The 25,966-nt window shown below is 44.7% G+C and overlaps 1 protein-coding gene across 1 annotated transcript in view; it reads right to left on the bottom strand.

Moving 5' to 3' along the window:
- MSRA (methionine sulfoxide reductase A) overlaps positions 1-25,966 on the bottom strand; it is a 235,343-nt gene that overhangs the window by 54,321 nt on the left and 155,056 nt on the right. The gene's annotated exons all lie outside the window — the stretch shown is intronic.

The following is a 25,966-nucleotide window of genomic DNA, read 5'->3' as shown; positions in this document are numbered from 1 at the left end:
TCCTAAAACCCAGCCTAACCCTTCCCTCACTCAGCTTCATGCCATTCCCTCAGTCCTAAAGAGCTTAAGTAAAGACAGGCAATATTAAAATAATCAGAATCCATAATTTTATTAGCATCCAAAATCCAAACACTTGAATTGGAACATCACGAGACTGAAGGGGGAGAAGCAACTCAACAAAGAAATTGGTGCAACTTGGAAATAACTTTCAGTAGAAGCTGAGAAAGAATCACCTCATCCTATGGAAAAAGTTATGTGAAAAATGAGGCATTAGAGCTTGAAAGTCACCCATTATTTTGCTTAAATGAGCATGAACGTGTGTTTCTCTTCCCGGAGGTGGCCCAAAGGAGCAGCCAACAAGTGCATGGAGAAAATTCCAAAGACTCCGGCACAAAGTACTGAAAAGAGAGATTTCTTTGGAAGGTAAACTCACTCTCCCAAAGGGGATGAGTAAGCAGTCATTTCCCTCGCAGGCAAATGAAAGCTTTCAAAGATGTCATTCACAAAACTGCCCTTAATGGGAGAGCAGAGTGACTGAATCCAGGCAGGAAATTAGGAAATGGAGCAGGGACGGTCATTTTGATGAGGAGACTCAAAGAGAACAGAGAAAAGAAACAAGGGGCTGTGCAGTGCTGCTATCTCCTTTGACTGGGTCCCATTAATACAAGACATTTAAGAGAGTGATGAAAAGAATGGGAATTTTTACATAAAACACAACTCTTTCAAAGGCATAACTCTGAGTTTCCGAATATCTCTTCCCAAATACACCCAAATACATCCCAGCAGGACAGACAAGCTTGTGCTGTATGGATTATCCAGTGACAGGGGTATTGTCATGGAAACATGAGCTTTGTTCAGAAGTGATCACTAACTCCTGCTCGCCCTTCATATCTTAATAATAGATTTTTTTAGAACTTTTTTTAAAATTAAATCAGTGACGGATTATGGGCCCAAATCTTCTCCTATTTCCAGTATGGATTTCATCCTGGATTTCTGGTCTGGTTCAGGAAGGAAACACAACATCCCATCGTTTTCATGGCTGGACACAACTTTTTTAGTCTAAGAGACTGAACACATGACAGATGTGAAGAATACAAGTGTCACCTCAGCACATCTAATAAAATAAAAGGAATGGGATTCTCCTCCAGAAACTTTGCACTTGGGCATTTATAGGAAGAAATGCAGATGTGACCCTTGGGGACATGGCTCAGTGGTGGCCTTGGAGGTGCTGGGAGAGTGATTGGTCTTGATGATTCCTGGAGGACTTTTCCAACCTGAGTTATTCGGTGGTGAACTCACAAAGTTATACAGGTTTGTGAGTGCAGTCTGGTGACTTTGGATCATCTCTTAATATGTGTAGGCTTAGAACAGGCTCTTCTCCACTTTTTGGGCCCAGCCAGCCATCGCTGCAATCCCAGACAGGCATGAGGTTGGGAGAGATGAAGGCAGAGGCCACAAAAACAAAAAACAAAAACAAACAAACAAAACAACACAACAAAAACAACAACAAAAAAACCTCACCAAAAAAAAAAAAGGCAGGAAGAAGAAAGTCTGGAGACGTTTGGGTGAGAGATGCATAATATCTGCCAGGTTGGTATCTGAAGGAAACTTCATACAACCATGGAATGGTTTGGGTTGGAAAAGATCTTGAACACCATCTCATTCCACCCCATGCCATGGACAGGGACACCTTCCACTACCCCAGGTTGCTCCAAGCCCTGTCTAACCTGGCCTTGGACACTTCCAGGGATCCAGGGGCAGCCACAGCTTCTCTGGCCAATCTGTGCTGGTGCCTCACCACCCTCACAGGGAAGAAGAAGAAGAAGAATTATTCAGGCTGGAAAACATCTTTAAGATGGAATCAGAGCTTTTAACTACAACTTGCTTTTCCAAAGTTTTCTGTGAAACTCTAAAAAATCTGACCCTGTTTCTGAGTGGAAACATCACAGACTTCCACCAGTGCAGGCCCAGAAAAACTGAGCTCAGATTTATTTCTCAGTTTCATCTGTGTAGCTGCACCTTCCAGATGCATTATTTAAAAATGCAGGGAAATGGTTCTGTTTAATTATTTTGCACACAAAATAGTTGGGATGATGGGCATTGTTACGTTAATGGCACATGAGCACCCTGAAGGCTGCTGGAATGGTCACTGATGAGCCTGGAACAGAGTTTTACAACAGTGCAACATTAAGAGCAGAGTTAATTTTAAAAAAGAATGAAATCTATGTCCACCACCCTCTTCCTCCTCCCTCCACCCCAAGCCCCGCAAACCCCGGGTCTGGCGGTTGTTCTGATCCCTGGAGCTTGATGCATGTTTGATTCACAGACTGCAGCATGTCTGCACCAGATGGCCCCGAGTTAATGAACACAAACTCATCACTTTTACTCACGAGGGAAATGTGCAGCTCAATCTGACTTGTACTCGACAACTAAAAATATTTGAGTATTTTTAGTGAGCATTTTACTGTTACAAAATGGCATTTGAGGAAAGCAGTAAAAGAACACAGCCTACCCAACAAATGGACTCGCACAGATGAAGAGCAGCACTGCTGCCTTTCGCCCTTCTCATCCCAGCTAACATATTCCCAAACCTTCAAACTGGGAGCAGCACAGAAGGAAAGCTGTAAGACCTGGGCCTCCTTCAGGCACCATTTGCAGAATGTCTCCTGAGCTTGCTGAAAGCAGGAATGGGATCTGAGTTTGTTACCACAGCAGGTTGGAAAGGATATGGGTCATAATCTCAGCAGAAAAGAAAGGGAATGCCTGGAAAATCCCAGAACTGTGATTTTTTAATGCTGGTTAAGGAACTGTCTGCTCAAGGTCACTGTGACCATGGAATCCTGGAATGGTGTGAATTGGAAAGGACCTTAAAGCTCATCCCATTCCAGCTCCCCGCCATGGGCAGGGCACTTCTCACTATCCCAGATTTCCACAGCAATGCACAAGACACAACCCCCTGAGAACATAAAACACATGCAAACCCCAGCATTACACTGCCAGCATATCCAGAAGATTTTTCTCCAAGGAACCAAGAGATGTTTGTTAAAGGATGGAACCCAAATTCCTCGGTCTACAATCCAAAAATGGATTAATTGCTTTCCTTGGAGTCAGCAGGCACAAAGTCAGGATGGCAAACACATGAGTGACATTCCCAGAATTTAAAGGAATACTGGTTTCACTTTTACTCAAAAAGCTGTTGGGTATGCCAACAGTTTAATGGAATTGTAGCTGGAATGGGACTTCCTGACTACTCTCAAGCATTTGATTTTACGCAGAATTGCTTGGTTTGGAAAAGCCCTAAGAGATGACTGAGTCCAACCATTCCCCAGCACTGCCAAGGCCACCACTGACCCATGTCCCCAAGTGCCTCTCCCAGGTGTTGGAACAAGATGACCTTTAGGGTCCCTGCCAACCCAAACCACCCCATGATTTCATGATTTACCAAGTTCATATTAATTTGTGGATCCCAGCTCCCACTGGCTTTGTCTCCCACAAAAAAACAGCTCCAGAAGAGATTTATCTTTGCAATGGTGTGGCATAATGACATTATGGAATCACAGAATCATTAAGGGTGGAAAAGCCCTTGGAGATCACTGAGTCCAACCATCCCCAGCAGTGCCAAGGGCACCACTGACCCATGTCCCCAAGTGCCACATCCACAGGACTTTTAAATCCCTCCAGGGATGGGGACTCCAACACTGCCCTGGGCAGCTGTGCCAGGGCTGGACTTTTGGTAAATAAATTGTTCCCAATATCCAACCTAAACCTCCCCCAGCACAACCTGAGGTAATTTCCTCTCATCCTGTCCCTTGTTCCCTGGGAGAAGAAAATGAGGAAGTCCCACTGAGCCTCCTTCTCTCCTGGCTGAGTCCTCCAAGCTCCCTCAGCTGCTCCTCACCAGACTTGTGCTCCCACACCATCATAAGATGCAATTACTAAAAAAAAAAAACATATGGAAAACTCTGGAAACTTGTCAGAGGCTCTGCATGTGGATGTAAATATTTCAGCAGCAGTACACAAACCCTTCAGGTGTGCAATTCCAGCTCCACAGGAGTATTCCCACAGAGCGTGTGGATTGTCTTGATGGCATTTTACCTCTCTAACTACAAATTTTCCCAACTAATCCCATCTCCATTGCACACTGGAGATAAATTATGAGTTATTAAAGAGCAAAGTACCAATTTAACACCAGTGTCAAGCAGGGCATTCCCTATGGTTGAGCTGATAAAAAAGAGAGAGGAAAACCAGAGGATGCTGAGAGGCCACTGTTGTCTCCTAAGGCATGGAAGAACTACCCAAGGGAAGCATCCATCAAGGTCCCATTCATCACTAGGTGCTGGAGGAAATCCCAGACAGAGGGTCTTAGAAAATATTAAGGCTATCAGGGTTTCCATGCTTGCTTTTGCTTCACATTAAAGCAAGTTTCAGAATTATTTGATTTTTGTATAAGAGAGAGAGAGAAGAAAGATCCTGAGAGAAGCAGGGTTTGTGCATCCTGCCCAGTTTGTGATAGCTGTGAGATTGTGCCCCAGCACTGATTCCTGGATGATCCTGGTGAGATGGAATCTCCTGCCCTGGCATGGTGCAATGCCCTGATGGGAGCTGATCCCTTCATGGCAAGCAGCAAATGTTCCTTGGATTTTAATGGAGAACTGTAGAAGAGAAGAATGTTGACTGAGGCAGCACAAAGAGCAGGAAGCAAAGCTTGGTTTGTTCTAAGAAACAGAATTTGTTTTCTGACATGCCCCACACAAAATCTACAAAGTATAATGGAAATATTGGAAATAAATCTGCTTTAAATCAACCAAGGGAGTCAAAATTCAATTTAGAAAGGAATATTGTGACTTCACCACTCCAATAATTCCTGTTGATACGCACTGTGATGCAGTGAAGCTACAACCTGGACACATTCTCTGTTTGCAATTCTTTCATTCAGACTCCTCTAAGGACTCAAATGGCTCTGTGAAGTACTTCTTTATCTCATTTACCTCCCCTCCAATACAAACTTTCTGATGCACAAGTTGTTCACTCTCCCCATCCTTTACAACTGGGTGGAATGGAATGGATATGGAACCTGAGAGGTCTTTAAGGGTCCTGTGACAGGACGGAGGAATAGGACAAGGGGGAATGGTTTCAAACTAAAAGAGGAGAGATTTACATGGGATACTGGGAAGGAATCCTTCCCTGTGAGGGTGTGAGGCCAGGGCACAGATTGCCCAGAGAAGCTGTGGCTGCCCCTGGCCCCCAAGGCCAGGTTGGACAGGGCTTGGAGTAACCTGGGATAGTGGAAGGTGTTCCTGCCCATGGCAGGGGGTGGAATGAGATGGTCTATAAGGTCCTTTTCAACCCAAATAATTCCATGAGTGTATAAAGTTACCAGCATTTCCTATACACTGATTTCAGCTCCTTGCAGAGCAGGATTGCTCTGCAGTGCTGGGCTGGGGTCTCTGCCATCAGGAAAACTCAGCACATGTTTCTAAGGCAGATTTCCCCCTTCACCTTCTCATTCTTTCCTTACTCACCCCACTTTTAAATACAAGCTGAGGCAAAAAATTATATTTTAGCCTATGCCCATGCACCATTAAAAATAGGCATGCAGCACTTCCCATGCATAATTCATTCTTCCTGTATTTCCAGTCAAGACGTCTTCACTCTGCAAGTGCAAAGTGACAATTCTTGCAGATTTGGGAAATAATCCTTTACATCTGTTACAAGCTAGCAGACACCATTTGGCAAGTGTTAAAAAAATACCATATAGGACCAGGACTGCCGTGTCTGTTTGGTTATGAGCACTCATGGTCTAAAGTCTGTAGGAAAAAAAAAAAAAAAGAGATGGCTTGAATGTTCTTTCCTTCTAGCAGATATATTCCAGTTTTCCAGCCATTTCTCTCTCTTTGTGTGTTATATCCTCCTTATTCCTCACTCTCTTTTTTATGTGTCAGAGAATCTCCTGAGTTGGAAGGGAATGATCAAGTCCAAATCCTGGCTCTGCACACAACACCCTCAAGGATCCCACCATGTGCCTGACAGCATAATTTCCCTGGTTTTCCTTGTTTTGCATATTTTGGGTTGGATTTTTATTCCGTTTTTCAGTCTTTAATGCTGACCCTTCAGCCACCTTTATTCTGTCAGACACAGAATAGGTTTCAGCCTCTTGTGCCCTGTTCATGCAGCCCAACTCCCGTGGGCCTCTCCCCATCTCCATTCCCCCTCTCTCTGCCTTTCCCCACCGGCCCACGCTTTTCCATCAGCCCAGCCAGTCTCTACCCCTGCCTTCACTTCCCCATCTCCCTAATTTAGCTCTGCTTTTAAGTCTCATTAGCCCTGCCTCAAAGCGTGAGCAGCAGCGCTGTCATAACAAAAGGAGGGAGCGCTCGCAGCCCCGCTCCGGCAGGGCGAGGAGCATCTCCCTGCATACTAATGCTGCTTTAATAACGCTGCCCGAGCACCCCGAGCCTGTGCTCTCACTCTGCAGGCTCGGGAGGAGCTGGGAATGCTGGATCTGCGTTCTCAGGGGGAGTTGAGATGATGGGTGAATGCACATTTCAGCCAAGTTTGCCATCACAGTAACATCCCCCAGCCCCGACTCTTCTCCCCGAGCCTCATTTGGATGTTTTCTCCTACTCTAACGCCACCCTTTTCTCCCCGCACTTAAATTGTCTCCATTTGCATTCCAGTCCTCTGTTGGAAGCGGTAATAGGAGCGGTGCCATCCGCACAGCTAAGTAAAGCAATATATATTTAATTAAAATGATGCTGACGCGGCAGCCGCTCACACGCTCCGCCTCTGCTGCCGGCAAAGACGGGTCAGCAAAAACGTCCCCGATGCTCCGGAGACCCGATCCCGCCACCTCATCTGAAACTGCAAAGCTCCTTGAGCATCCTCTGAGGTTCCCCCTCGGAAAGAGCTCGGGACTTGCAAGCGCTGCCTCGGGCATGGCTGGAGGGAGCTCGGAGCACGCAGGGACCGACAGAGCCTCGGCTGCGCTGCCCAAGGAGGAATTGGCTTTTATTGGTGTCGTGCTGGCAGAACAGCTGGGAAAAACACACACCCAGAGTCTCAGCCAGGCAGGTTCTGAGTCACGTCTAATCACGGAATCACAGGATGGTTTGGGGTTGAAAGGGATCGTAAAGATCGTCTGGTTCTAACCCTCTGCCACGGGCAGGGACACCTCCCACTAGAGAAGGTGTGAAGGGGGAGGAAAAGAGTTCTAAGCTTATTTCAAGTTTCAGAGGTGAAACTCTAAAATATCTGTTGGTTTGTTTTTTTTTTTTTTAAACAAGGGAGGGGAAAAAGCCACTCTCAACCTGTCCTTTTCCAGGTTGAATTTGAGGAACTTTAGACCCGTTGGATGAAGCATATTGATTTTTCCATTTGTGGTTTTGATGGGAATTGAATTGCAAAGCACTGTAAGCAGGGGTTTGAAATTTGTCTGCAGTATGTTCCACAGGAAAAATGTGGAAAAGGGGGTTAAAAAAACCACAAGCACCCAAGGATATTTTTTTCTTATCTCCCATCTCCCAGAGTTTGAAATCCCAAGCACTTTACTCACTGCCTATAGAGAGATACCACATTTTGTCAGTACAGCTCATCATGAAACTTGCTGACAATTAATTTTTCATCTTTTATTTTCCTCCTTTTTATGTAATTGGAAATGGCCAGAAGGATTTACATCAGCAACACGTCAATAAAATGGAAAAGGAGGTAACACCCCAGCCCTCTCCTTTAGGGTTGATTTGCTTAATGTGAAACATCGGGGCAAACAAAATCCAACACTTCTGAAGTTGTTCCACAAACCCATCATGGGTTCAAATCTCCTTTATTGTTTCTAGATCAAAAAATGCCAAGGAAAAGCCTGGAGAAGGAAGGAGTGACAGGGTGCCGTGCCACATGGAGGGATCTTTTTAACAGCAAACAGGAAAGAGTGTGATACATCCCACAGATTTCCTCTACTTGTTTTTTAGAGAAAAATACCTGCACAAGGCTTTGGTGGTGTCACTGCATGAACTTGCCAGTATGTGAAATGAGCTTTTAATTTAGTTCTGGCCTGGAATGTCAGTTTTTTTCCCAAATTTCTCCCACTAGCTGCAGTCCTTGCCACTGCAAGGCTTACAATGGGAATGTGTTCTCCCAGAACTGGAGGCCAAGCTTAATTCAGACCTGAGCTAAGGGATGACACAGCTGCCTGTTCACCTAGTGACAAGTGGAATTGCTTTCTCACCTGGAAGTGTTTCCAGTTTGGAATGGTAGTTAAATATTCCCTTTATCTGCAAAGCCTCAGACAAAACTGGATGTGATTCTGTGTTACCCTGGCAATAGAATCATGGAACCATGGAATGGTTTGGGATGGAAAGCACCCTGAGGAACACCCCCTGCCATGGGCAGGGACACCTTCCACTATCCCAGGCTGCTCCAAGCCCTGCCCAACCTGGCCTTGGACACTTCCAGGGATCCAGAGACAACCACAGCTTCTCTGGGAAAACATTCCACTGCTTCCCCACCTTTGTCTGCAGCAGGAGATTTCATCTTTCAGCTTCCCAATGCCCAGGAGAAAAGGGTTGCTTTTTGATAGATTTGAGGAGGATCATGAGAAAATGAGGATCTTTTCTTCTGACAGTGACACCCTCCTTTCTCAACTTTCCAGAAAGCTCCTGGCAAACTTCTTTGTGGAAATAATATTAATTAAGCAGATCTATCAGTGGGATGCAGCAGTTTTTCCTCTCTCTAAGCTGTGCATAAAATAATATCATGTCCCTCACAGCCTAATGGTGGCACATAGAAATGGAACTGCATTATCAGTGCAGCGTGAGGATGAGAAAGACATCACATGGCAGGCAGTCCCAGGATGATAGTATCTGTCCCACATTGTATTATTTTGGGAATAATAAACATTATATGTAGGAAAACACGATGCCAAAAGAAGCTTGGTCATCCCACAGTGCTTGTGACAGATGGCAATTCCAGCTCTATAATCAAGGCAATAATTAACCTCGTAGGTTAAAAAAATCAAAGTGCCTTTGCAATCCAGTTATCCACATCAGGGATATGCTGGAATATTCAGCAGTGTTTTAAAATACTCTGATAACCTGAATTAAATATGGCTCCTGACAGGAAAGCTCTACTCCTGCAGCAGATACCATGGACCACCAACATCTAGGATTTACTTGATATCTTTTGGAAAAATGGAGCCTGAAATTTGAAAACAGGATCTGTTCAAAAGACCTAAATCCACTTTTGCATCCATACAGAGACTATCTATCATTTTACTCCATGAATCACAGCTCTTTTTATTCTATTTATTCAATACCTGAAAAGGCTAATTTCAGTCCTTTAGCTGCTTGTGATCTGTATTCCCTCTGAATTCAGTGGAGGAAATAAATTCTACATCTATCATTTGTGGGTAAACTGATTGGACTTTCTGTTTATGTTAATGTTTATCATTTCCAGTAACATTTTTAAGCTGGAAATGGTAAAATTAATTTAAAAAATAAATAGGATATATGTGAGTTTGTATAAAATATGACCTGCTGGAGTGAGTCCAGCGGAATCCCCAGAGATGCTCCAAGGGCTGGAGCCCTTCTGATCTGGGGACAGGCTGGGAGAGCTGGGAATATCCAGCCTGGAGAAGGGAAGGCTCCAGGGAGACCTTGGGGCTCTCCCTGGCCACAGAATTTGTTGATTTCACGTAGATGAAATCTTTTCAGTCCATCTGACTCTGCAATTTGTGATGTTGACCAAAAACTGGGAGTAGTGGGACACACAAAACATAGGGCCCAGGAAACTGAATATTGATCAACTGGGTCCCCCAATTAATCTATACATTCATAATGGCTGGGCACAGGATGCAGTACAATGATTTCATGTAGTCACAGCTTTTATTAATATGGGGAAAAATGGAGGAGAAATGAGTTCATAAAATAGTAGCACTCTGTAGTGATGGAGCCACAGGTCTGGAAAACCTCCTCCCATGTTATCCAGCTGAGTTTCCTGCCACTGGAAGCTCACATCCATCCTTTCATGAGCTTTGCACACCCTATTGCATAAATTGTCAGATTTCTCACCTCTTCTATTCTGTTTGGGCAGCTGTTCCTGAGCCCAGCTGCTCTAATAATTATAAAACAACTGATTTCCAATCCTAAACATGAAGATGGGCAATTTATACCCACCTGGATGTGTACTACCATCATTCTTCACCCTGAACAGCTTTTTCCCCTCTTCCTGAAATTTATTTTTACTATTTCTAAAAAGAAAAAAAAAACTCTTTCCTTGCTCAGCTTGTTTGCTACGTTATAAATCACAGTTATTTTGTGCTCAATACTTCCATGTTCCCTGATCCCCCATTCCTCAGTTCTACAGAAAATATTTTGGCCAACAGATCCCAGATTTACCCAGTGTCACCCAGTGCCTCACAGTGTCACCCACAAGTGTCCCCAGGTCACAGAATCACAGAATGGTTGGAGTTGGAATGGACTTTAAAAGCTCATCAGGTCCAACTCCCCTGCCATGGGCAGGGCACCTTCCACTGCACCATCCAATGGTCCTTGTCTGCTCGGATAATTGAGAATCTCCAACCACCAGAGAAATTTATGGGGTTTTTTGGCCAAATATTCCATCAGTTTTCTCAGCAGGCATGATGACATCCATCTGCATGAGGTGGGTATTGTAAGAATATTCCCTGATTTCATCACACTTCAAGGAAGCAGTGTAAGTCCTTATCATTCCCAGAAGTGATTCCCTGGAATGACTTCATTCATCCTGGAAAATCCAGAGTGCTGAGTCATCCATCAGTCCCTGTGGTCCAGAAGAGCAGCTGGGCTCACGTCCAAGCAGCCAGACCCTGCTGCTCCCAAGGGTCTGGTCCTGCTGGAACTGCCTCTTGGGAGACATCCCCTTGTCACCCTCAGACCTCTCCTGGGCTTTGGAGCTCCTAAGGCTCAAACCAGGTCAGTGACCACTCCAACAGCTCAGCAGTGTGTTCAGGGCAGGCCAGCACCTGGCCCAGCACACCATGGCCAGCCTGGCTTCCACCTGGACCCGTAACAGAGAATAAAACAGCCCAAACTGGGGTCTAACAACTGTAGCTCGCTCAGTTCTGGATGACTCCTCAGCAGAGAGATCTGCTGGAAAAAACTGGAGATGGGATTCAGTTGCCCAAATTCCCTTTGGGCATGATGTCCATCCACTGGCCCAGAAGCTCACAGGACTTCTCCAGATCCTTTCACCCTACACAGCCCCACATGAACGGCACAGGTACCCTGAAGAGTCACACACGGCACCACATGCTACATCAGGCAACCAATTTTTTCCTCTACAGAATTCCCAAGCCATCAGACATTTGTGTTCAAGTTTTAGGAACTGCAGTAGCTCATCCAGGGTGGATCAGCCAGGTTGAGCACTGGCACACACGGGGCTGTTGTGGAGGAAAAAGGTTTGGGAGTTCTACCTCAAGGTCCCACTAGCCCAACCCAAAGAGGGAAGATGGCAGGAGAAAGAAGAATGTGAACAGCCCTGGAGAAAGAAAAAAAAGCCAGAAGGAAGGTGAGGGCCATGATGGAGCTGCTGGAGGAACTCCAGAGGAATCCATAGAGATGCTCCAAGGGCTGGAGCCCCTCTGCTCTGGAGCCAGGCTGGGAGAGCTGGGGGTGCTCACCTGGAGAAGAGAAGGATCCAGGGAGAGCTCAGAGCCCCTTCCAGGACCTAAAGGGGCTCCAGGAGAGCTGGAGAGGGACTGGGGACAAGGGATGGAGGGACAGGACACAGGGAATGGCTTCCCACTGCCAGAGAGCAGGGTTAGATGGAAGGCATTCCTGGCTGGGAGGGTGGGGAGGCCCTGGAATAGAATTCCTAGAGAAGCTGTGGCTGCCCCTGGATCCCTGGAAGTGTCCAAGGCCAGGCTTGGACAGGGCTTGGAACCACCTGGGATAGTGGAAGGTGTTCTTACCCATGTCAGGGGGTGGAATGGGATGGGCTTTAATGTTCCTTCCAATCTAAACCATTCCATGATTCTAAGATAATTAGCAACAATTAAGGCTTCACTAAAAGGGTAACACTGGACTTTTTCCACTCCGTGCACAGTTACAAAACCACACCAGAAACAAAACCTGCTGACCATGACATACTTTGTGCTTTTTTGCTCAGAGATTGAATTATTTCATTTTTGTCTTTTCTAGCATGGGCAAATTCCAAAAGGACAAGTTGAAATGGAAAAACACTCCGTGGCTTTTTTTTTTTTTTTTTTTTGCAGGCTGCATTTTTCCATTGACCCAGCAGCATTAATAAACATTGCAGAGCTTTCTGAGGGGAAGATTTCCCATCCCCTCTGTGCTCTACCTCATTACCTTTTCATTTTGTTTTGTTTGCTTCTTCCTGTCAGGATAAACACGAGGCACTGTCAGGCAAACAGCAGGTCGGGGGATGACATTTTTTAATGTTCACAGAACAACCTGACCTCCTGCTCACAGCCACTAAGAGGGAAATAAGGAAACCCCCTGTTTTTAAGTCCTAAATGCTAACGAGGTTCTCTATTTGATTTGTTTCTCCTTCCCAGCAACACTAATTTCAAATTGAACCACTGACTCAATTAGCAAAATGTTGAATTTGGTGAGACTTTGTATAATAAAATGTCCCAGTAACAAAAAGGAAGCCAGCAGTGGTTTGGTGTCAGTAACTAAATCCATTTTAATGGGCTATTTTAATTAAACAAATTAAATTAATGATGGCCTCTGCACAATGATGAATTACACAATTTAATAGATCATTTCTACGTGCTAATCCCTTTTTTAATATTATCTTCTAACACTGATCCATGCATAGACACACAAGTCATAAACTAAACTCAAGTAAGAAAAACAAACCATGGGTGCAAAAGAGCCAAATAATGGAAAATGTGGGATGATCTTAGTTCCAAAAAAAAAAAAAAAAAAAAAACCCCAAACAATTTTCAATTGAGGTTATGGCAATTATTCACCATTATGGGATAATGGAAACCAGGTGGAATCTACAGTGCCCTCCATGAGGGGTTCAGGTTGGATATCAGGAGGAATTTCAGCATGGAAAGGGTTGGTGAACACTGGAAGGGGCTGCCCAGGGAGCCATCCTGGAGGTGTCCAGGGAAGGTCTGGATGTGGCACTCTGTGCTCTGGGCTGGGTGACAGACTGGGGATCAGTCACAGCTTGGGCTCAACAGCCTTGAAGGTCTTTCCCACCCTCAATGATTCTGTGAGGGGGAGGACCAGATAATTTTATCATCTTTTAGGGGATCTAATTTCATTTTTTGGCTACGTTTATAAGGCAAGGGTAGGATTTAAGGATTGGAATTGGTGACATTGGAGGTTTTTTCTGACCTAAATGGTTCTGTGTCTGATTTACCCGATGTGACACCTCGAGGGATTCAAGTCAGAGCTGAGCCAGTCTAGAGGCTGTGAAAAAAAGCGGGGAAAAAAGGAGGAAAAAAGGTGTTTATAAGGACTGGTAATGACAAATAGAAATGGAATGTCCTTAGGGATGGCTGGGATTTCCATGCAACTGGAAGAGAGTCCATAAAACACATGGGAACACAAGCAAGACTGAGGGTAAAACAGGGAGACAAGCAGCACCCTAAAGCTGGGAAACAACCATAAATACTAGGGATTGTGGCAAAGGCTCTTCTTGTGCCGTAGCTTTCCATAAAAAATCCAGTTTGCCACAGTTTTCCATAAAAAAGTCCCATTTGGGCTGTTTCAGAACTGCAGCAGAGCTCCACAGACACCAGACTCCAACTGATTTTAGAGGATTTATTTATCATGTCATTGACAACTACTGAGGCTGAGGGGATCTGAGGTCTGGCTTGCTGATAAAGATTCCAGGAAAGATTATAAGGGATTAAATGGGAATAAGTGACAAAATGGAACAAAAAGAAAAGATGCAAGGTGCAGACACAGCTGGATAATAAAATCATACAAAGTACATCAGGAATGCTGAAGATGTAAAATATTCTTCACAGAAGAGGAAACATTTGGCCTTGGAATCCTGGAATTCCAAGGATTACAGGAAATGGAATAAGAACTGCTTTTAATGAAAATAAATAAAAGAAGCATGGACCTGAAAAGAACATGTTCATCTGCCATAAAGAGAGCTCTTCAGAGTTCACTAAAGTACATCCAGCACTAAATTCCCCTCACCCAGGCAGGACCTGTCTGCCTGGAGATATGTCAGAGCTCAGGACACACACCACACACGGGCACAGGAGGCACAGCCTGCATCCCTGGCAACCTGTCTTCTCCCAGGTGTTGGAACAAGATGTTCTTTAGGGTCCCTGCCAACCCAAACCACTCCATGATTTCATGATTTACCAAGTCCATATTAATTTGTGGATCCCAGCTCGCACTGGCTTTGTCTCCCACGAAAAAACTGCTCTAAAATAGATTTATCTTTGCAATGGTGTGGCATAATGACATTATGGAATCACAGAATCATTAAGGGTGGAAAAGCCCTTGGAGATCACTGAGTCCAACCATTCCCAGCAGTGCCAAGGCCACCACTGACCCATGTCCCCAAGTGCCACATCCACAGGGATTTTAAATCACTCCAAGGATGAGGACTCCCAACACTACCCTGGGCAGCTGTGCCAGGGCTGGGACAACACTTTCCATGAAGAAATTGTTCCTACAATTCTTATTCTGTTTCCATTCTACAAAGAATGTTTAAAAATGAAGAAGTGGGCTCTGTATTTTAGTCAACTCCCTTTTCATTTAAAATAATTTTAAAAAAAAGAAAAAGAAAAAAAAAGAAAAAAAAAAAAAAAAACCAAAAAACCCCACAGCTACAGGTGTAGATTGTGAACTGGAATTATCCTCCCTTGTTTAAAAAATGACATGGTTATTCTAATGACAAACTCTGTTATAAATAGACACTTAATTACAATATCTTAGGTCTGCATTTTCACCATCTCGAAGGCAGAAGCTGAGGAGGGTTCGCTACAAACTGCAGACCTGAACAAGACAAAAGGAAATGCGAAGTTCAACCAAACCCAAAATCTGCTGCTCCTCACACCCTCCACTTCACTGCTGGCTTGAAGGTTCTTTTCCCAGGAGAAGGAAGGAAATGACCCTGGAATGTCCTGGTAGCTGCCACCCATGGGAGCCCCTCTCCCAAAACATCCCAGCCCTCTGACCAAGGGACAATGAACATCCTGCACCTGAATTTGGCCACTTTGAGCATTTTTTTCCTCCTCTCCCTCCCAGTCCAGGGGTCCAGTGGCTCCAGCAGCTACCATAGAAACCAAAGTGCTACTCTGCAGCACAAGGAGCAGATGTCACACCCGGAGCTGCAGCAATGGGAATGTGGGGAGGGGGATGGATGCAGGAGGAGGTGGAGGAGGAAGGAAAGCAGCATCACACATTCAGAATTCAATGTTCCCACCAGAGGGAGTGAGTCATTCCTGAAGCAGAGTGCAAAGCTGCAGGATTTTTTTTCCCTGCTCCTCTCAATGCACATCTGCAAACACGGGCGTACAAATCTCCACCTTTTGCTGGATGCAGGGGAACTGGAGCAGCAAAGGATGAGGAGCAGGTACTTAATGGGGTACTTAATGCCTTCTTTGCCTCAGTCTTCAACAGTCAGACCAGTTGTTCTCCAGAGAGAAACAGGGAGCAGAATGGATCCTGCAATCCAAGGCTTTCATCAACCTGCTACAAGCCCATGGGGTGGGATGGGATCCACCCAAAGATGCTGAGGGAGCTGCCAGAAGCACTCCCTGAGCCACATTCCATCATTTCCCAACATCCTGGCAAACCAGGGAGATTCCAACCCACTGGAAGGCAGCAAATGTGACTCCCATCACATCAGTGGACACAGAGCCATCATTTGTGGGTGGTGAATCCATCACACAGGACAACAGGAAATGGCTTCAAGATGCACCGGGGGGTTTAGGTTGGACATTAGGAATAATTTCTTTCCCAAAAAGGTTGCCCAGCCCTGGCACAGCTGCCCAGGGCAGGGGTGGAGTCCCCATTCCTGGAGGGATTTAGAATCCCTGTGGATGTGGCACCTGGGGACACGGGTCAGTGGTGGCCTTGGCAGTGCTGGGAATGGTTGGACTCGATGATCTCTGAGACTTTTCCAACCTAAACAATCCCATGATATCATGATTCTAAACAGCCCTGCTTTTGCCTCTTGCACAGGTGCTTGACTCCCTCCTGCTCTGCTCTCTGATGAACACTGTGGTTTCCTCATGATTTAAATTAATGCCTGACCTATCCCAAGTACCTTAGACAGAATTACGCTGTCATTTCCAAAATGTCCTTTAGAGCCTTTTCCCTTCCTCTCTTTCCAGGACAGTGCAGAAATACAACTTTGTATGAAGCCAACATAAATTAAACCGGGATTTTACATCAAAAAGTCACTCACTTTTTAAGAGCAGCAAGCCATAATACATTATAATGTACTATATATTAGTAAATTGCTTGCTAATTTAAAATAAAAAATAATAACAACCAGTCTGGAGTCGTGTTTGATTTCCTTTGATCTTACTGTTCAAAATTAATCTCTTTGCCTCAAGGGCCTGGAGGGACAGGACAGGGAATGGACTCCCAGCGCCAAAGGTGGGGATAGATGGGATATTGGGAAGGAATTCCTGGCTGTGAGGGTGGGGAGGCCCTGGCACAGGGTGCCCAGAGAAGCTGTGGCTGCCCCTGGATCCCTGGAAGGGTCCAAGACCAGGCTGGACAGGGCTTGGAGCAACCTGGAACACCTGGGAGGTGTCCCTGCCCATGATCCTTAAGGTCCCTTCCAACCCAAACCATTTTAAGATTTTATGATAAATCACAAAAGAATGGGATGGAACAATTGCCAAGTCCTCCTTCAGCTGGAGTGTGGGATGAATTCACAGTTCAACACAGCTAAAACAGCAGAAAATTATAAAAACCTTGTATCTACTTCTCCAGATTGTCAATATTTCAATGTCAGCCCAACATCTACGAGTGCCCTCCCCAAAACTCACTTGGGGAATGTTCACCCAGGAAATGCCCATCTCCTGCTTCCCACAGCAAAACACACAAGGCACAGAATCCTCTTTTGGTCATCATTTATAAACCCCAGCAGGATAATTCTGCTGTATCCCATCCACGAAATGATGCTCCAGGAATCACACAAATATGGACAAACGACTGAAATGACGGGAAACCTGATGGTTTGTGTGGCACAAAGAGAAGGGAAAAGCTCCTCATTCCCTGCCCTTGCAGAGGAGCTCGAGCCCACTAGAGGGCAATGAAAGAAATCAGGATTTCTCCAGCCCTGGAAAACCCCCTAATTTCAGAGGGAAGGTTTTTCCTATGATAATAGATCACGGGATAATGGGGAAATATATTTCCTAGGATTGTTGGCACATAAAATAGCAGCCACATACATATAACGGCAAGAAGAGCTGGATGAAAAATCACCACCCAGGATATAATTAACTGATTGAGATAAAAATAAAAAATATTACAGAAAATAAAATGATGATGATGATGTTAAAAGTGCACATTTGTGCTTGTGTGTGTGGAGAAAGGGGAGTGATGCTACAATCCCTCACTGCAATTTTTCAACTCCTCTTTCTTTTTTCCAGAATTTTTCTTTGGGTGTTTTAATCTCCACAAAACTTCGTGGTTTGGGCTGAAAGTTGTCATTGCTGGAGAAAACTGATTTTTCTAAATTTCTAGGACAGCCATTTAGCAATTTGTGATAAATACAACTGTATTTATTAAATATTTAATAAATAAATATATACATTTCATTATTGTTGTTTCCATATTTTAAAAAATCTAGATTAACTAGAAATATCTAGAAAATATCTTTAAGAAGTGCAAAAACCCTTAAGTTTGGGTGTCCTTTAGCATAAAGCACTGGCCAACAAAGCCAAATTTGTCTTTTTTTTTTAGCTTTTTAAGGAAAATGTGGGTTTCACATAGTCAATAGATGATTAATATTGAAAATTTTAGAAGAGGAAATGAGCACCAGTTCCCTGAGCACTTCAAAAGAGAAAATAAGACAACACAAACAACACTGGGCCAATTTGTACATGGGTAAAAACAAAAAAACAAAACAAAACAAAACAAAACCAACCAAAGAAACAAAAAAACCCCACCCCCCAAAAAAGAAATAATATTCAAATGATAGGGAATCTAATTAGTGCCAATCAATGTTTTTGTAGAAAACAGGTCAAATATAAACCCAACATCTGTCACTGATGCTATTACAAGTTCAGCTGACACAGGGAAATTTGCAGATCCAATGCAGTGAACATTTTGTGTTTGATTAAGTATCACAAAATTATTTTAATTTAAAAAAAAGGAGTGCAAAAATGGTATTGATATAGGGAATGATAACTGGATTAAGATGGACTTTCACCAGGATTGTTGTAAATTGCAGTGATCAAGGCTTAGAAATAATTTTAAAATTAGTGCTGGTACAACTGGGAGATCACATGAAGGTCAGAGTTACTGCCCTGGACCACTGAGATCATTGGAATGGAGTTAAATCCCAAATTACCTCCATGGCTTCCCTGAAAAAATCCAAAATTCCACCTTCACCCATTGTCTGGATACAGCTCTTCTTCCTGCCCTTCTCCACCGCCTCACAAAGGGTCTTGATGTGTAAAAGAGTTTTTTCTTCTGTGAACACCTTAAATACAACTCCTTTAAAACTTGAAAGAGACCTGGTTTAACCGAGCCAACTAAAAATAACCAAAGCACAGGAGAAAGGAGAAGCCACAATGGAAATACATTAACCCCAAAAATCCATAGGAGGCTGCTTGCTCAGGGAAAGGTCAGGATTAAAAACTGGATTTAATACTGGGGTTTGAAGCAGGGATTCACTGAAAGTGATTTCTGAGGCTTTGATGACTCTTCCTGCACATAACTCCATGGCCCTGCCCCAGAAGGTATCTTGGGATGCTCTAGGCAGCAGGGAGAGGAAATACATTTTGTCCACTTTATGCTGGGTAGTTGGATTCACTTTCAGAGACAGAGATAAATGACACCTAATAAGTGTCAGCTTGCAAAAATACAAGTTTATCTTATCTGCAAGGATAAAAAAGAGGGAAGGTTTTTCCGAAACACAGGCCTGAGGGGAAAAAAGTGGAAACTCTGAGGATTGGAGGAAATGTGGAAGAAAAGGATGAGGGACAACATCAAATGACAGAAGATTCTTCTCTGTGAGGGTGGGGAGGCCCTGGCACAGGGTGTCCAGAGAAGCTGTGGCTGCTCCTGGATCCCTGGAAGTGTCCAAGGCCAGGCTGGACAGAACTTGGAGCAACCTGGGATAGTGGAAGTTGTCCCTGCCCATGGCAGGGGTTGGAATGGGATGAGCTTTAAGGTCCCTTCCCACCCAAACTGTTCTGGGACTCTGTGATTCCATGATAAAACAAAAGGAAAGACCAGTCTACAAGAGATCTGTGGAAGTTAATAAAGGAGAAAAAAAAACTTGATGGAAAAAGATCACGAGCTGAAACCAGACATGACAATGTTGGTGGCTAAAGCATCCTCTGATTTTTCCTTCCAGGAAGTATTGACTTGTTTTCCCCAAAGCTGAGAGTTCTCTTTGATGTACACTTCATACAGAAAATAAAACACACAATCCCATGACAGTTCTTTGGGCAACAAAAATACTAAGAGGAACAAAACTCCGGGGCCAGATTTTTATCTCAATTGCATTACTGGAAATCCAAAGTAATTCCATGGATTCAAACGGTGTTGCTCTGGATTTGCAGCTTATAGATGATCTGCACTGGGTCCTCTGAGGGAATCTTGAGACATCAGCAGGAAAACAACTTCAGCAGACATGAATTGTCAACACAATTGGCTATCAACAATCTGGTTATCAAATCATGGGGACCTGAGTGTTTAAGTGGACCCTCCTCTGTCCATATTCAGAGGCCTGAGCAGGATATTTTATAAATGTTGAGTATCTGCCATTTCCACATGAGAGCTTTGTGGAACTCAGAACTTCCTGAAGTGTCATCATGCTCAGATATATTTTTTGCTTTCAGAGCATTTCAGAGTTGGGTAAACAGTGGGAAAGTGTTCCATGAGCATTCATTTGAATCCTGGCTCAGGCACACTTCTGTCCCTGAGAAAATGAGGTTTGAGGAGTGTTCTTGGATCCCAGAGCTCCACACTAGGGGTTAACAAACTGTTTGGAGAACAGAAATAATGCTCCCATGCTCATTAGAAATGTCACTTCTAAAAAGGCTTTTTCATGATTTTTTTTAATTTATATGGAAGCCTCAAACCAGGCCAATCTCTCTCCCCCTCTCAGTCCATGCAGAGATTCCCACTTCAAATCTTACCCTTCACCTGGACATGGATGGATCCAAAGGGCAGAGCAGAACTAAGACACAGCATTTTCACACATGATGAGACTGAACACATCTGGAGATGATTCTCAGGTTTATTTCCTGGAAATTTTTCCTTAGGTCAGTTTAAAGAGCTCTGTTTAACCCGAAGAGAACAAGAACAGCACCAGCTAATGACCATCATGTTCCTTTTACTTTGACCTTTTTCTATTTTATCCTGTCCTCCCCCTAACTAATCTCTCCATTAAACTAAACTCCTTGAGAGCTTCCTGAAGAGAAGGAATTCCATCCTGTGCCCTGTAAATCCTGTGTTCACTTAAACCACCATTATTAAGGTCATCATCACCTTTATGCAGCTGACATTTAATGTGCTTGTGACACTTTCAGAATGCTGTAACAGACGCATGACCAAGATCAAGAAATACAAAAGCCTGGACTAGAAGCTCTTCAGAAGGATCCCAGACACCACTGAATTATGTTAGAGAACATTTCCAGGCTGATGGGAAGGGATTTAACCTCTGTGTTGGCATCAGTGCACATTCCACCACTTTTCCTTGGCACTGGGATGACCCAAGAGAGTTGTGCCCAACTGGAGGCCAGGTCACACAGGGTAGGACCCCTCAAACAACAGCTCAGCCCTTTAAAATCTTCATTTTCTGAAGCAACACGAGGATCTGCCATGGAGATTGAGAATTTATCTGCCTAAGGAATGAAAATGGGATGTCTACACAAATCCAGCATGTTTTTACATTAATAGCAGGCTGAACAGGGCAAGCCACACAAAGCAGGAAATGTTTTATTTACAACCCACTCTTAAAGTCAAATCCATTTGATATTTACATTAGTTTATTAGAGGGCAATTTCTAGCATTAGTTTAAATGTCCAATATAAACTTCACATTCCCAGTGCAATAAAGCAGACGGCTCCTTCAGTGACCCCCACGACCTCCCAGATGAAAAAATGATTGCAAAATACAAAGTCTGGTTTCATCCTGCTCTTCCTGGTTCTAAATCCAAATACAGGATCAGCTGTATTTGCAACATTCAAAGGGCCAAATGAAATGCCTGGCCTTTATCAAGTGAAGACAATAAATGCAGAATTGAAAGCTATATTAAAAAAAAATCTTGCCTTTTTCAGCATTAATAAAAACAAGCAAGCACCATGTGCTGCATTCCTGGGGAACAGGAAGAGTAGCAGGATGCACTCAGCATGGGATGGTGGCACTTCTCTGCCTCAGGGAATGCCCATCCCTGGAAGTGTCCAAGGCCAGGTTGGATGGTGCTTGGAGCAACCTGGGATTGTGGGAGGTGTCCCTGCCCACGGCAGGGGATGGAATGAAATGGGCTTTAAGGAATCCACCATCTCCCTGGGAAGCCTCTTCCAACATTTAATCACTTTTTTCATGAAGAAATTCTTCCTGATGTCCAAACTAAACCTCCCCTGGCACAGCTTGGGGCCGTTCCCTCTCCTCCTGTCCCTGTGCCCTGGGAGCAGAGCAGACCCCCCTGGCTGTCCCCTCCTGTCAGGAGTTGTGCAGAGCCACAAGATCCCCCCTGAGCCTCCTTTTCTCCAGGCTGAGCCCCTTTCCCAGCTCCCTCAGCCCCTCCTGGTGCTCCAGCCCCTTCCCCAGCTCTGTTCCCTTCCCTGGACACGCTCCAGCCCCTCAGTGTCCTTCTTGTCCCAGAGCTGTCCCCAGCACTGGAGGTGTCCCAGCAGTGCCAGCACAGGGGACAGGCACTGCCCTGGCCCTGCTGCCACCCCAGAGCTGGCACAGCCCAGGTGCCTTTGGCCTCTTGCCCACCTGGGCACACCTGGCTCGTGTCAGCAGCATCCCCAGGGTCTTTCCAGCCCCTCTGCCCCAGGCTGGAGCTGCAGGGGGCTGTTGTCACCAAGGGCAGCATCTTTCCCCAGCACTCCCTGTGCCCAGCCATCACCAGTTCTTACCCCAGCCCAGAGGGAACCTGCCCAGGCCATGGGCTGCCAGATTTCCCAGGAATAAGCCATGGGAGATGCTGTCAAAGGCTCTGCAGATCCACAAGTTCATCCTAAGTTCATGCCATGGCAGCTTTTATCTTGCTGCCACTGTCTTCAAGAAATGGATTAGGATTAGCTTTGAGAGATTTCCCCAATGTGAGGTGCCCGAATTTTATCAGAGTGGCAAAGTCAAATTTTCTGCAGTTACAGTAACATGAAAAGAGTTCACAAGTGCTCACACAAAACCTCTTCATCCAGAGCCAAGTGCAGCTTTCTCCAAGAGGCATGAACATACAAAGGGTATCTCTGCAGCACAGAAAAGTGATTACAACCCAAAGAATGGCTCAGCTTATCAGATCAGCTTTGCTTGTCTCCACAAGAGCCACCACCATCAATCAGGCATCAAGTCGTTGCCATTCACAGCAGAGTGAAGCGGAGACAATTTGACACATAAAGCTCTGAATTAGACATAATTTGAAGAGGAGTAAGCAGGTGTTATTTTTTTATTGACTATTGTATTGCTTTAATAAAAACAATCTCATTTTAAAGGAGCTATTTAACTTCTCCCAGCCAAAAATCACATGAAAAACCATCTCCCAGGCAAAGCCTGTTCTGAATTCACACAGCACGTCAGATAAAACACAGATGAAGGTTGTGAATTCCCACTGCCAGGCAGTCCTGCATGGAATTAACCACTCAGAACTGCAGATCCCAGAGGTCTGTAAACAGCCCTGCCTCCAGCTTTGACAAACACAATCCTGACCACTTCACCTCCTTGCAGGTTGCTGCTCCAAAGCTCATTGCTTTTGGAATGCTTTAGGAAACTCCAGCTTTTCAATCTCTTTCCTTGATACCAAATGTAAAGGTCTTATTTTTTGCACCTGAGGGTTCTGCTGGTTTGTTCCCACATCACATCACAGAGAGCTGATGGAAGCTTCCCAGCATCTGCTGAAGGGCTGTGCTGCAGGGGTTGCTGCACCCTCTGCTAATACATTGTGCTCCTGATTCCATGGAATGCATCCACCCAAAACCTCTGCTCTGGAGCCAGGCTGAGAGCTGGGGGTGCTCACCTGGAGAAGAGAAGGCTCCAGGGAGAGCTCAGAGCCCCTTCCAGAGCCTAAAGAGGTTCCAGGAGAGCTGGAGAGGGACTGGGGACAAGGAATGGAGGGACAGGACACAGGGAATGGCTTCCCACTGCCAGAGGGCAGGGATGGATGGGATATTGGGAAGGAATTCTCAGCTGTGAGGGTGAGGAGGCTCTGGCACAGGGTGCCCAGAGGCTGTCCCTGGATCCCTGGAAGTGTCCAAGGCCAGGCTGGACAGGGCTTGGAGCAACCTGGGACAGTGGAAGCTGTCCCTGCTTATGGCTTATGGATGATGTTTAAAGTCCCTTCTAACCCAAACCATTCTGTGATTGCATGAAGGGGTGACACTCAGCGTATTCTTGCAGCCTTACAACCCAGTGCTACTGCTTGACAAAACAACTGTAAGGTCTGATTCAGAAAAAAAAAAAAGAATACGAACTTCTTCCCACCCTGATTTCATTCTCTGGACTACAATTGCCTCGATAATTCATTTGAAAACTAAACCCAGCTGAGCAACTGTCTCGAAAATTGAGTAACCTCAGGTTCACCTGTATTAAAAAACCTCAGCTTCAGGCAAAGCTGCTCATTCTCAGTGATTTCACCAAGGCCTGGCCCTCATTTGATGTTTTTCTGATTACAGTTCCATCGTGTCACCGTTTAGCAGCAGCACCATTGTATTACAGTCTGTCACTGTAATGACTGACTCTGACTGCTGCACTCAGCTCCCTCAGCAGCTCCAGCCCCATGGCTCGATGTGAATTCAGGGCTCTACTGCCACTTCTCAGCTCTCAAAGCAGCTGCAGGAATCAGCAACGAGTTCCACAACTCAAAATAGATGTGACCTTGCAGGACACCTGGGCTTGGGGCACACCAAGGGTCTCACTCACAGCCTGGTAATAAATCTGATTATTGTCACTTGAAATTGAATCCCAGCATCACTGAGGTTGGAAAAGCACTCTGAGATCATCAAGTCCAAGCATCTCCCAGCACTGCCAAGGCCACCACTGGTCCATGTCCCCAAGTACCACATCCACGGCTTTAAAATCCCTGCAGGAATGGGGAATCCACCACTGACCTGGGAAACCCTTGCTCACCCTTTCTGTGAAGAATTTCTCCCTAATATCCAATCTAGACCCCAACTTGGCACAGCCTGAGGCCATTTTCCCTTGTCCTGTCCCTGTTCCCCGGGAGCAAAGCCTGACCCCCTCCCTGGCTGTCCCCTCCTGTCAGGAGTTGTGCAGAGCCACAAGGTCCCCCCTGAGCCTCCTTTTCTCCAGGCTGAGCCCCTTTCCCAGCTCCCTCAGCCCCTCCTGGTGCTCCAGCCCCTTCCCCAGCCCCATTCCCTTCCCTGGACACCAGGAGCCAGTTAGGAAAAAAACCCAAACCTCATCTAGTAAACCCCTAATTTTCTAGTTTAAGGCCATTTTTAGGGCTCTTTCAGGCCCTCAGCTCAAACCACATCTAAGAGCACATGCACAATTATTCAGTGAACAAAAAAATAAATGACATTTTGATTTTATTTTTCTTCCTTTGCAGTGCCAAATAATGCTGGAGTCACCCATGCACACTGCAGTTATTGTAATATTTGTTAGTCCTTCCTCCCTTGCTGCAGGCACCACTGCTTATCACGGAAAAATTGTGCCATTCCCACATTTTTATCCATGATTATCTGACATGTGTCACTGCCAGAAAAGCTTGATATTTATTTTAGATTGCTGCAATAATAAGGGAAGTGGCTGTATTACATTTACATTAAAATAATGGAATGCACAGCATTTAATATGAAAAGGGATTCCTGAACAAATTGTTTGCTCAGTGTGTTTCCCACACAACCATTCCACTGCTCCTGCAATACCCCAGTAGATAATATTGGAGATATTGTTGTTAATAATACATGGGAATCACACATCCCTGAGGAATTTCAGTGCATATTTGCTGGGTTTCCTTAGCTGGCAACACCGTCCCTTCCTTCCCCACTTCAGTGCAAAAACAAACTCTACATGTGCTCACTTACAGTTGTGCCTAATTATATAAATGTACTAATTACACACACTTTTCAAAGTAGGTAAATTTTAAATGGTGCCATTAAGGAAATCTATTTGATGATGGAAATTTCTGTAATATCATATTGCAATCTCACACATGGCAATTTTGCTCTCATGTCAGTATTTATTTAATGACAAATAACAGCAGAGGATAATAGAGTTGGGAAAGCAAATTAAAGCTGTAAGATTTGCAGGGTGATATTGGTCAGCAGATGCTAAAGGAAAGGAATAAAAGGAATTTGGAAAAGCAGTGGATCTGAGGTAAATAATGAGTAAAAAGAAGTCTTCAATGATAAATGTCTTCCAAAACCACCAGATAAACACCTGCAAGAGTGACTTATCCCCATGAGAAATATAAGTCATTGAGCACTTCATTTACACAGAGTTATCAGATCTGGAAATCACTTACCTGCAGTCCTGAGCACCTCTTTGCATTCAAAATAATTCCAACTGTAAGTAGGAGCCAGTCCTAAGAGCTCACCCAGTCATACCCACAATGGTAAAAAACAATCTGCTGCCTTTTGGGGCCTTCTGGCTGATGTAAAAAGAGC

Source organism: Fringilla coelebs (assembly GCF_963513975.1).
Source record: "Fringilla coelebs genome assembly, chromosome: 3".
NCBI classification, from domain to species: Eukaryota; Metazoa; Chordata; class Aves; order Passeriformes; family Fringillidae; genus Fringilla; species Fringilla coelebs.
Note: the sequence above shows the minus strand (reverse complement) of the source record. Positions and strands in the feature narration are given on the sequence as shown.